This window comes from Sarcophilus harrisii, chromosome 1, assembly GCF_902635505.1.
Source record: "Sarcophilus harrisii chromosome 1, mSarHar1.11, whole genome shotgun sequence".
Lineage (NCBI taxonomy): Eukaryota > Metazoa > Chordata > Mammalia > Dasyuromorphia > Dasyuridae > Sarcophilus > Sarcophilus harrisii.
Window position 1 is genome coordinate 497287432 of NC_045426.1, and position 12663 is coordinate 497300094.

The following is a 12663-nucleotide window of genomic DNA, read 5'->3' on the forward strand; positions in this document are numbered from 1 at the left end:
AAATGCTCTAAATTACTCTTATTAGAAAAATGCAAAGTAAGACAATTCTGAAGTGCCACTATATATCTCTTAGACTGGCTAAAATTACATGAAAAAATAAAGATAAATGTTGGAGGGGAATGTGGAAAAACTAGGACACTGATACATTGTTGGTGGAGTTGTGAACTGATCCCACCATTCTGGAGAGCAATTTGGAACTATGCCCAAAAGGATGTAAAACTGTGCATACTCTTTGATCCATCTGTGGCTCTACTGGGCTTGTATCCCAAGAGGTAATAAAAAAGGGAAAAGGACCCACATGTACAAAAATGTTTGTAACAGCCCTTTTGTAGTGACGAGGAACTGGAAACTGAGTGGATGCCCATCAGTTGGAGGATGACTGAATAAGTTATGGTATATGAATGTTATGGACTATTATCGTTCTATAAGAAACAATCAGCAATTTGATTTTTGAGAGATCTGGAGAGACTTACACGAACTGATGCTAAGTGAAGTGAGTAGAACTAGGAGATCATTGGACATGGCAACAGCAAGATTATACAATGATCAATTCTGATAGACATGGCTCTTTTCAATATTGAGGTGATTCAGGCCAGTTCTTTAGTCTTGGGATGAAGAGAGCCATCTGCTCCTAGAGAGAGGACTGTGGGGACGGGACTGAGTATGGATCACAATAGTGTTTGCATATTTTTGTTGTTTGCTTGATTTTTTTTTCTTCCTTTCTCATTTTTCCCTTTTTGATCTGATTTTTCTTGTGCCAGCATGATAATTGTGGAAATTATGTATAGAAGAGCTGCACTTTCCACATTTGTGACATGGATATAATACTAGTAGAGTTTGTCTCATGGAATTACTGCCAAAGAAGGGCATGAATAACCTATACAAATGTTAAAAAAAAAAAAGAAAAGAAAAAGCATTTGATAAAATGCAACACTCATGTTAAAAATTATAAAAATTATTGGTCTTTTTAGGTGATTTAAAAACACATATCTAAAATGAAAGCCACATGATTTTTAAGGAAAATATTGGAAGTTTTCCCAGTAACTAGAAGAATGCTATTCCTCACATGCTATTCCTCACCATGAATATATTGTTTTGAAATGTAAGACAAGGAAAAAAAAAGATATAAAGATTGGCAAAAAAGGTGACCAAGTAGACTTATTTGTAGATATGATTTACTTAGAAAACTCCAAACAAATTAATTAAGCTGATTAATGGCTTCAGTGTAGTAACTGATTAATCAACCCACAAAATTTGTGAGTTCAGAAAAATTATAAAATTGATAAAAATCCTGGGAGTTAATTTACCAAGATACTTAAGAGTTATATAAATACAATTTCAAGAAAGAAAGAAAAACTAGGAAGAAAGAATTGTACTCTAAGATAGAAAAAAATATGTATATATACTTGGGGTGATATTTATTGGTCAGTTATATAGTAGTTACTATACAGTAGTATACTAAGAATTACCATGTTTAATTTATAATGGAGTGCTGTGCTTTTCAGATTACTAAGAGGTATTAGGTTTAGGTTAGCATTTTGCACTATATATATACTACAATAAGTTCTATATCATCTGTCTGTCTGCCTATCTATCTTTATGTAAATCTCAAGTTTTAAACAATAAATTATTTTTAAAAAACAAAGGACAAGAGGTACATTTCACAAATAAGTCAAATTAGGAAATTATTAAATGAGATAGTAGAGATCATAAGAGATAAAATAGACCATTTACATTAAAAGTCTTGTACTAGTAAAATTTTTGGAGTTTAAATAGAGGAAATAAAATTGTCTCATTAAAGTTTCTCATTTAGAAGTGTCTATAGAGAATTGATACGTACATAAAGGCTATTTTCTTTGACCTAGATTGTTGTAATAGCCTTCTAAATGGTCATCCTGCTTCAGGTCTCTTCTACTCTCCAGTTGATCCTCTGTTCACCTGTCAAGGGAATTTACAAAAAATTTTTAAAACTTTATTTCATTTTACAAACATTTATCTCTCACATCTTTTCGTCCCTCATCCTTGCTCAACCCCTATTCAGTGAGATCAAGTGTCTTTCTGTTGCTTCAAGGATCAAATATAAGCTCATTTTACATTTAAAGTTTTTCATAATCTGGTTCCTTCTACCTTTGCAGTATTTATACACTTTACTCTTCTCCAAACTCTATAATTTAGAGTACTGGTCTGCTTTTGGCTCCTTGTTCATTATTTCCATCTCTCATTTCTGTATCTTTCCATTGGCTATCATTTATGGCATGATGATTCCATCTCTTAGTTTCTTTCAGGATTTAACTTAAAGGCTACTTTCCTTACTTCTTGTCTCCCCCATTGAAAGGTACACCTTTTCAGGCCAGGGATCAATTTTTGCCTTTCTTTGTATCTCCAGCACTTAGTATGGTGCCTGATATTCATGACTAACTTTTCATGAGCCCATGGACCATAGCACTTGTGAGACTCTTTCATCCTCCATTATCTTCCAAATTCTGTCCAAGTTCATTGTTTCTATTATATATTGACTCAATCCTCTGCTACCCCCTTTCCCTTTTGCTTTCAATCTTTCCTAATATCCTAACACTGTCTTTTACAATGAATTTTGTCTTCTCACTAAGTAACCAGAGTTTTTAAGTATCAGCATTGATATTTGGCCTTCCAGTGAATAGCCTGAATTAATTTCTTTAAATATTGGCTGCTTTGATCTCCTTTCTGTTCAAGGGATTCTCAAAAGCCTCCAGCACCTCAATTTGAAAGCATCATTATTTCTGGGCCACTCAGCTTTCCTTATAATCTAGCTCTAACAGCAATACACTGCTCCTGAAAAAAAACAACAGCAACATAGCTTTGACTATATGGAATCTTTGTTAGCAAAGTGATTTATTTGCTCCTTAGTATGCTATCCAGATTTGCCATAGCATTCCTTCCAAAGAGCAAACATCTTTTAATTTCAAGGCTGTAGTTATCTGCAGTATTCTTTGAGTCCAAGAATATAAAATCTGACAATCTTTTCTTTTCCATTTTCCAGGAAGTGGTAGAACTAATTGCCAAGATCTTAGGTTGGTTTGTTTTGTTTCGTTTTCTGTTTTTATTTTTTATGTTAGGCTTCAGGCCAACTTTCATACTCTTTTTCTTTCATCCTCATCAAAGGGCTTCTTAATTTTCTTTCACTTTGCCATTAGACTGCTATCACCTGCATATAAGTTAAATAAACAAGATTATCCTTGTTGTATACCTCTTCCAATTTTAAACCAATCAGTTGTTCCATGTTTATAACAAACTGTTACTTCTTGGCCCACATACAAGTTTTCAGGAGACAAGATGGATGATACGATTATCCTATCTCTTTGAGGACTTGCCACATTTTGTTGTGATCCATACAGTCAAATGCTTCAATGTAGTCAATGAAGCAGAAGTAGATTTTTGTTTTCTGGAATTCTCTTGCTTTTCAATTATAATAATCCAGCAAATGTTGGCAGTTTCATCATTAGTTTATTCTGTTTCTTCAAAACCCAGCCTGATTTTCTGGTAATTCTCAGTTCACATATTGATGAAGCCTAATTTAAAGAATCTTAAATGTAACCTTGCTGCTATGTGAAATTAGCACACAGCACCCTCTTTAAGATTAGTTCATAAATTGATCTTTTCTAATCCTGTGACTGCTTTTGTGTTTTCCAAATTTTCTGGGATGTTGAGTGCAGTATAGTGAAAAACATATGAGGTTTGTGTAAACTGTTGTAAAGTGAAATAAACAGAATCAGGAAAACAATGTATACAATGACCATAGTAACAGTTTTTAAAAGAATATTAAAAGTAAAACTTTGAATAATTATAATGACCAGTCTTGGAGTTAGAGAATACATGACAAGAAACAAATCTCACTCCTTACAGGTGGGGAATGTTTCATATGTTATTAGATCTGGTCTTGTGTCTATTGATTTTATTTCATAATTTTATTTTGTTACAAGAGAAAGTTTAATTTAGTTTGCATGAGATTAAGGGTATAAGTGATTATACCCTAAAAGAGAAAAACAAAAAATAGTAATAGATTACTTAAAAATTTTAACACTACTTTGGGCCACAAGATATGTGGTTAGAGAGGAGAACTATATAACTCCCTCTCTCTGGTCCTTATCTTTATGTGGATGGAATTACTCCCAGCTTTTCCCTTCATACTTGATTAGAACTATTCCTTAGAAATAGGGGTTTTCTCAAACCTTCCTCAGTGGAGAGGGCAGGAGTTGTCTAAGATCACCAAGTCAGAGAAACCCTCTCCCATTTCTGCTTCCTAAGCCTCTTGATTGATTTAGATAAGAGTTTTCAATTGGCCTCTTTGCTTTATGTCTTTCCTCTCTCCAAGTCATCCCACCCAACTACTGAAGTGATTTTTCTAAAGCACAGGTTTGACTATGACATTCTTCAATTTAACTTCAGGTGCCAACTGCTAAGGATTCCCGTTTACCTCTAGGATCAAAGTATAAGATTCTTTATTTGGTGTTTAAGGCCTTTCACAATCTGGCTACAATCCTCCTTTCTAAATTTACTATAGAGCATTTCCCTTTATTTTCTTTATATTCCAGGCAAACTAGATGATGTTCCTCATACATGGCATTGACTTTCTGTTTCTGTTTTGCATAGGTTTCCCTATGCCTGTGGTTGAAAAACCTCTTTTCCTTCACCACTTAATTCCCTTTAAAGATCAACTCAAGTACCACTTAATGGAACTTTTCCTGAGCTTTCCTCATTCCTAGTGCTTTCCTCTCAAATTACTTTTTATTTATTTTGAATATACTTCTTTGTATAAGGCTCAAGCCTTGTATAAGCATTACTTGTGCATCTCTTCACTGGTAGAAATAATGATTACTCAAAACTCTTTGCCTATATGAGGATCATAGTTGGCATGCACTTGGAAGAGAAGATTTCTTCTGGCTTCTGTCTTTGAAGATAGGTGTGTTTTCAGGTTTTCTTTAGGAAAAAATCTCCTGTATCATGTTGAGAAGAAAGCATGTAGAGGATCCAGCACCTGAGGATGTCTGTGAATTCCAGTTTGCCATACTGGACTGCCATACATTTCAGAGAACTTCAAGTGAGGTAGAAATCTATCATAGCTCTCTCATCTGTCTCTCAGTGTCTCTGTCTCTCTGTCAGTGATAGTCTCAGAGGGAAGGCTCTAAGATTAAGGAGGATTGTTAATGTTCAGCCATGTCCACCTTTTTGTGATCCTGCAGACATTCGTCCATAGGGTTTTTTTTTTGGCAAAGAAAATAGAGTAGCTTGCTATTTCCTTCTCCAGCGTTTCATTTTTTTTTGTCTATGATAAAGCAAATAGAGGTTAGATGACTATCCCACGGTCACCTTAAATGTACCAAGAAGTGTCTGAGATTGGATTTGAGCTCCTAAGTTCTGTCATCTAACTGCTTCAAGGAGGATTGGGAAAGTTCATTGCAGAAGGGATAATTTAATTTTGGAATTTTAAGGAAGCCAAGGAAAGTAGAAGGCAGAGACTGGGAGGGAGCAAACTCAAAGCACAGGGTAAAGCCAGTGAGGATACAAGGAGTCAAGAAATGATATCTCATTTAAAAATTGTACTATCACAGAACTGTAAAGTATACATGGAAGGGCTTAAGTATAAGAAGATTAGAAATTTATAAAGAAACCATGTTATAAAACACTCTGAAAGTCAAAAAGAGGATTTTTTTATTTGATCCTCAAGATAATAGGGAGCCATTGAAGCTTATTGAATGGAGGTGGGTGGTGAGTGGAAATATGGTTAGATTTGCAATTTGGTGTAAGGGTCAATCTGACTGGTGAGTAGAGGATATGTTGCAGTGGAGAAAGATGAAGCAGAGAGACAAACCAGCAGGTGATTGCAATAGTCCAGGCATTAAGTGATAATGATGATCTCCTGTACTGTGGTGGTGGTGATGAGGTTCAGGAAGTCTTTGTGTTCTCGAGTCAAGGGGCAAAAAGCTTCATTATGATGTCATAAGACAAGCAAAGTTCCTAATTAACCCTCAGTTAACAAGGAGAAAGATGCCATAAAGTGGATTAAGTTGGAGCAAAACACAGGCTAAGTTCCTTAAAGGCACTTGTAACTAGAAAAAGAAAGACTCCATACAGCAGGCAAAATTCTTACGTGAACTCACCATTACCATGGGGAAAAACTGCGTAAGGCAGGTGAAGTTCCCTCATGGATCATCATTATGATGCTTACTTAAAATGTGTGGAATCCAGGCTTAGGCCACCTTCAAGTCAAAGGACAAAAAGCTTTATTATGATATCATAAGGAAGGCAAAGGTGCAAATGAACTCACCATTTACAAGGTGAAAGAAGCTGTAAGGCAGACAAAGTTCTCTAGCAGAACTCACTGCCATAAAACAGGCAAAATTCCCTAGCAGAATTTGCAATTAACAAGAGGGAAGATGCTATAAGATGAGCTAATGAAAATAATAATTAACAAGCTAATCCTAATGAACTTGAACTTAACAAGGGGAAAGAGAAGACCTTATATAATGAAAATATAAACTTGGAGATTAATGTCCATAGCTTGGCCTCCTGATTGTATACAGTAACTGGGGTCAAGATAATGCTGTCAATGCAAGAATTTCAACCAGGACCCACTGCAATAAAGGATCCCTGAAGGACAAGGCAATCCTGACTGTGCCCTTCCTTATGACTTATTTAGATACTTGTTGCTAGCAGAAACATGGCCTTTCTCTGGGATCTTATTCATCCATTTCATCAGTGACAGGAGAGTGAAATAAGTATATTCAAGAGATATAACAGAGGTAGAAATATCAGGACTTGCTTGAGTACTGATTGGATAAAAATGATGGAAAAGAGTATGGTATTAGGATGATACTTACATTGTGAGCCAGGGTGGACTGAAAGGATGGTGGTAGCCTCAAAAAATAATAGAGAATTTAAGAAGAGGAGTAGATTTGGAGAAAATATAATAATGAGTTCAGTTTTGGACAAAATAAGCTTGAGATGCCCACTAGACATCTAGTTTGAGATATCGAAAAGGTATTTGGAGATGAGCAACTGGAGATCAGAAGAGAGATCAGGGCTGGATAAGTATATCTAAGAATTATTTATCTGCATAGAGAGGGTACTTGAAACCAGTGGGAGCTGATGAAAGTCCTCAGAAGAGGATATCAAAGTCTTTCTTGGAGAGGGGAGATTCCAGAAAATTCCAGAATGGACCATATCTCCCCGCACACTGCATTTAGACAGATTCATAACATAGGTAACACACATACTAACAGGCATGCATGGGCTGAGAATCATTGATTTAAAGCTGGAAGTGACTTCAGAAGCTACATTTAACTTCCTTCTAAACTCAATTAAAGTGCCATTGTTTGGGGAAGCCTTTTCTGAATCCCCTAATTGTTAACAACATTTTCTTTCTTGGGTTATCTTTCATTTATTTATCTATGTATTTGTTATATCTTATAGTAGAAGGCAAGCCTCATGAGGGCAGGGTTCTGGCTCTGCATTCCTGGAAACTATATGACTATAGACGGCTTTGATTTCTTCCTCCAAAAACTGTTCATATCCTTTGACAATGTATCACTTACCTCTAGACATTTTCAATTGGGCATCATCCTCTATTATATGAAGTTATAAGACCACATGAAAAAGGAGAAGAGAGCTAAGATAAGGTACTTTTTATAACTCTAGCCAAGGAGAAAAGTCTTTAACAAGATCTAGAGCAGATCATAACAGATAAAATATGCCCTGAAATTTTTATGCCCTGAAATTCAAAAACTTTTGCGCGCACACAGACACACTACAAAAAACACACTACAAAGACAGAAGAAATATCAGAGAAATGATACAACGGGAAAACACATAAAATATAACTTACAAAAGTATAATAGGGAATGTGAAAGTATTAACACAAATATTTAAGACTCAAAGCTATTCCCTAATGGATAAGTGATCAAAAAATAAGAATAGTTTTTAGTTGGTTGTTATCCTTCATTCTTGAAAAAGACAAAAATTATGTCATTATGTTCAAGTCAAGTAATAGTATGTCTGATTATTGCTGATCAGACCAATATGAGCTCCAAATTACCTATCACAGGACAACCACAAATAGTCCATATGAACATTTGGGGGTAGGTTCTCTAATTATGCATATCTCACATTTCTTCTGAAATACTTCAATTCTGTTTTGCTCAAAGAACACAGTACCTTCTCTAATGAAGGCACACCATGTTGGCCAGTCCAGTGTCTCCCATACCATGCAATCAATTCTAAAGTTCTTTTTTTTTTTTTTGAGATAAAAATCTCATTTTTTAATTAATTAATTTTTTTTTTACAATTTGTTATTCTTTTATTTTTTTTTATTATAATAACTTTTTATTGACTGAACCCATGCCAGGGTAATTTTTTACAACATTATCCCTTGCACTCACTTCTGTTCCGATTTTTCCCCTCCTTCCCTCCACCCCCTCCCCTAGATGGCAAGCAGTCCTATATATGTTAAATATGTCACAGTATATCCTAGATACAATATATGTGTGTAGAACCGAACAGTTCTCTTGTTGCACAGGGAGAATTGGATTCAATTCTAAAGTTCTTAAGAGAGACCTTGAAAGGGTCTTTGTATCACTTTTTCTTATCACCACATGAGCATTTGCTCTGTGTAATTTCTTCATAAAATTGTCTTTTTTGGCAAGTGTACGTTTGGCATTCAAACAATGTGGCCAACCCAACAGAGTTGTGCTCTCTGCAGTAAAGTTGGAATTCTTGGCAGTTTAGTTTAAGAAAAGACCTCAGTGTCTGGTGTCTTATCCTGCCAGGTGATCTTCAGAATCTTCCTGAGACAATTCAAATGAAAACAATTCAGTTTTCTGATCTGACATTGGTACACTATCTAGGTTTCCCGTGTACAACAGTGAGGGCAGAACAGTATCTCTGGAAACCTTCAGTTTGGTAGTCAGTCTAATACTTCCTTTCTCCTGCACTTTTCTTTGTAGCCTCCCAAATATTCAGCTAGCTCTTGACAATGTGTGTGTCAACGTCATTATCAATTGTACATTCCTGGAAAGTATACTGCCAAGGTAAGTGACCTTATCCACAGCATTCAAAACATCTCCATTTGCTGTAACTGATAGTTCCACATATGGATGATGGAATACCTGTGTTTTCTTGGTGTTAATTGTTAGGCCAAAATTAGTCCAAGGAGGAAAGAACTAATCCATACTTTGTTGCATCTAAGCTTCAGAGGTTACATTAAAAGCACTGTCACATCTGCAAACAAAAAAATCATGCACCAATACTCCCACCACTTTAGTTTTGGTTTGTAGCCTTTTAAAATTGAAGAATTTACTATCAGTGCAGGAGTTGATCTTGATGCCATGTTCACAGCACGATTAAAAACATTATGCTAAAAAGCATGGGAACAAGCATACACAGCCTTGTTTCACTCCATTGGTGATTGAGAAAGCATGAGAGTATCATCTGTTAACCGGAAGGTGGATAAGCATGCTGTTATATAATTAATATGCAATACTGATGAATTTTGGGGGGCAACCAGATTTTGGCATAATTTTCAATAAGCCCTCATGACTGACAGTATCAAAGGCCTTTGTCAGATCTACAAACACTGTATATAGACTTCTATTCTGCTCCTGGCTTTTGTCCTGAAATTGTTGGGCATCAAATACCTTATGGACTATTCCACGAGAGCCTTCTGAAGTCACATTGGCTCTCAGGTAGATGACCATCTTCCAGATGAAGGATCAAACTATTAGGGAGAATTCTGGCAAGATTCTTTCCAGAAATGACTAATGGAGAGAATTCCCTGTGATTGTCACAGAACAATCGCCTTTATCTTTATAGAGATGGACAATGGGGATGTCCTTGAATTCCTAGGAGATAACTTCTTCTTGATGTGGAAAATTTTAGTCAGTTTTGTATAAGCAATGGATTTCCCACCTTGTAAATTTCAGATGGAATAGTATTAGCCCCAGGTGCTTGACCACATGAAAAAACCTAATGGTATTCAAAACTTCTTCTTCAGTTGGAATTGCAGCTAGGAAAAGATTGACTTCAACATGAGGTAAATAATTTCAGTGACATCAGCAATGATTGATGTTGGTCTGTTGAGAACACTATAGAAGTGTTCACCCCATCTCTCTAGGATCATGGTCTTATGACTAATCATTATGACTCTATGAAAACATTGAATAGTTGAGATGTACCCTAGATCTTTGGCCTATAAATAACTTTCCAGGTTTCATAAAAATATTTTTTGGATTGTTGTTCATAAAGCTAAATTTCATCTACTTTATTACTGAGCCAAGAATTCTGCATCTCTCTAAGCTTCATTTATCCTTTACTTTTGATGGAATTAACTCCTGGCTTCTTAGAAATGGATGAACTAGCCTACTGGTACACTTTGTGGATTCTCGTTTCACATTTTGCAGCTTCTGAATTTCCTCATCATTTTTATAAATCCAGTCTTGATGTTTGCAGGTGTCCTGACCCACATGAGCAAATACCGTGCTGTACCCCAAATCCCTGAAAGCTGCCCACTCCTTTTCTGCTCCACTATTGTCAGCTGTGTGTTGGCACAACTTTCCCCCCATGTTGGCAACAAACTTTTCCCACTCAAGAGAAGTGCTCTGATATGTTGACATTAATTCTTCTAGTCTTTTTGCCTTAGGCCTGCCATTTCTGCTGAATGCAATTATTTAGCTTGGAGAGGATGTCTATAATCAGCTTACAATCCTTACAATCACTTTGTATTGGTTGCCAGTGTTTGCTGCAAGGGTGCAAACATGAAATTTTGTTACATTTAGATAAACGAAAGATAGTGCTGTTGATGAGAATACCATGAGATGCACAAGTCTTCAGCAGGAAGAGACCATTGCTGTTGCTGTTTCCAACTCCATTCCTTCTATGAATTCCATGCCATCTTTGATGGTCTGTGCCTACTCTAGCATTAAAATAGCTCAGAATTATAAACTTGATGTCTCAGCGTATTGATGAGAAGAGTCTCTAGAACTTCATAAAATTTTTCTTTAACCTCTTTGACTTCATAACCTCCCCAGAGTTTCTCTTGATGGGAGCCTAGGCACTGAGGAGGGTGACATGGCATTTTCCTGTGGGTGGCAATCACATTATTTTGATTGCAAAACAGACACCAGCTTCATGGTGCTGCCCTTCACTGCAGCCACTCCAGAAAAGTGTATCCAGCTCCGACTTCAGTAAGCTGGTTTTCGTTTTCCAGCTTTGTTTCACTCAGAGCTGCTATTTGGATGTGATTTGATAACTGCCAAGTTTTCTTGTAGCAAGAGCTATTGGTCTTTGAGATTTACCAGTTTGTGTGTGTGTGTAAATGTGTGCACTTTCCATGTGCTGATAGTGGGTGGAATCAATTTTGCAGAAGTTTTTGTACATTTTTTTAGTGCTTTGACCATAGGGTGGAATCCTCATGTGCTGTAGTAATCTAGCCAAGGTCGCATAAGCAAACAATTTTTAGAGCACTATTTCTAGCTCCTTCCTCACACCAAGAGATGAGCAGTATGATCCTTAAGACTGCTGAGACATCAGGACATTGCTGCATTTAGTAAGACAATGACCCCATGGTCCAGGTCACCTGTGTGCAAGGCTGTGACTCAGCTTGCATTGTACTGGCACCTGCACCTTCATCGCTTGCCTGTTGCCACCTATCTTTTAGATAGGTAGAAATGGTAAAATTAGATGGGGGGAAGTCTTTTGATTCGTACACAGGTTGGGTTTAAATGAAGCAGAGTTGCACAAAGTCATCAGCCTTACTCTCTCTTCCAGAGTCCTCTTTCCCCATTGGCAGGACAGAATCAAGATGAGTAGTGATGACTCAAGATGCATCTTTGGTTTCTAACCAAGCTAGAAGTGCTCCACAGCACCCACTTCAGTTGCTCTCATGGCCATTGGAACAATTTGTGCTCATACCCATTCCACCAGGGGAAGTTTTCACATGCTTGGGGCAGATACTGCCCTTACTCGTTGATGGGCTTGAGACTCTTCAGTTTCCCTCAGTCTTGGTTAGTCCTTCTGTGGAAACCAGGTTGTGGCCACTATGCTACAGCTTCTTGGAGCCACAAGTGAGAGTTAGGTGGATCCACCAAAAGTGAAAAAGAGCTTAGAAGCCTACAGCAGAAATACTAATTTTTCTTGAATGTAACCTATTTCCCATAGTTTTGAATAATTTTTGAGTCAAAAAGTATGAGATATAAATGGCCACATGAAAAAAAAAATGCTTTAAGTCACTAATAGTAAGGGAAATAAAAATTAAAATAACCCTGAGGCTTCAACTCACACCATGTAAATAAAAAGATTCCAAGAGTCAGTATTGGAGAGGAAAATAAGCACACTGACAATGTGTTGATAAAACTGTGAAATGATCTGTCCATTCTGTTTTGTTTGGGACAATGCAAGCCAAGTGACTAAACTGTTCATACATTTTGATGCAGCAAGTCCACTTCTGATTTTGTGCCCCAAGAAAATCAAAGATAAAAATGCCATTCCAAACAAAATATTCATTTTTTTTGGTAGTAGTAAAGAATTGGAAACAAAATGAGTGCCCATTTGTTGGAAAGTGACTAAAAAAAACTGTTGTATGAATGTTGAAGAACATTTTTAGTAAGAAATGATGAATATGAAGAATTCAAAGAA

The 12663-nt window shown here is 36.5% G+C and overlaps 1 protein-coding gene across 4 annotated transcripts in view; it reads left to right on the forward strand.

Moving 5' to 3' along the window:
* Positions 1-12663, forward strand: part of SMCHD1 (structural maintenance of chromosomes flexible hinge domain containing 1) — a 222882-nt gene that overhangs the window by 164529 nt on the left and 45690 nt on the right. Inside the window, exon 50 of one of the 4 annotated variants that reach the window (XR_004230979.1) lies at positions 8979-9062. The exons of the other annotated variants lie outside the window; for them this stretch is intronic. The gene's annotated coding sequence lies outside the window, so the exon portion shown is untranslated. The remainder of the gene's footprint in view (positions 1-8978; positions 9063-12663) is intronic. 4 annotated transcript variants of the gene reach the window in all.